At 43.6% G+C, this 440-nt stretch overlaps 1 long non-coding RNA gene across 1 annotated transcript in view; it reads right to left on the bottom strand.

Moving 5' to 3' along the window:
- LOC131464388 (uncharacterized) overlaps nucleotides 1–64 on the bottom strand; it is a 40,105-nt gene extending 40,041 nt beyond the window's left edge. Inside the window, exon 1 of the long non-coding RNA XR_009241169.1 lies at nucleotides 1–64. This exon is cut by the window's left edge and continues 68 nt beyond it. This is a non-coding gene — a long non-coding RNA (uncharacterized LOC131464388).
- Between the last annotated feature and the right edge of the window lie 376 nt (nucleotides 65–440).

The raw sequence follows: 440 nt of genomic DNA, 5'->3' as shown, positions 1-440 counted from the left end.
CCTCCTCCTCCTCCTCCTCCTGCTCTGTGTTCTCCCTCTGGAGACTTCAGCCTGATTGGATTCTGAAAGAGAGATCGAACACAAAGGTCAAAAAGAGCCTGGAGGACGGTCCTTGTGTGCGTGTGTGTGTGCGTGTGTGTGCGTGCGTGTGTGTGTGCGCGTGTGTGTGTGTGCGTGTGTGTGTGTGTGTGTGTGTGTGCCCTCTGGTCAATGCAGTTCATGTGCACCTTGACAGAATAAAACATTCCAACTTGTATCTTTGTTCCACGTCTCAAAGGTCTCGTCGTGTGTAACATTTAGAAGGGTTTATTTGCAGACATTAAATTAAATGTAATAAAGTCATAAGTATGTTTTAAGTGAGTCTATAACTGCTTTAAAATAAATAAAAATCATTCGGTTTGTGTAGCCTTATACTGTAAGAAGCGCGTTCATGTAATTAG

This window comes from Solea solea, chromosome 8 (assembly GCF_958295425.1).
Source record: "Solea solea chromosome 8, fSolSol10.1, whole genome shotgun sequence".
Classification (NCBI taxonomy): Eukaryota; Metazoa; Chordata; class Actinopteri; order Pleuronectiformes; family Soleidae; genus Solea; species Solea solea.
The sequence above is the reverse complement of the archived record's forward strand: the minus strand, read 5'-3'. Positions and strand labels throughout refer to the sequence as shown.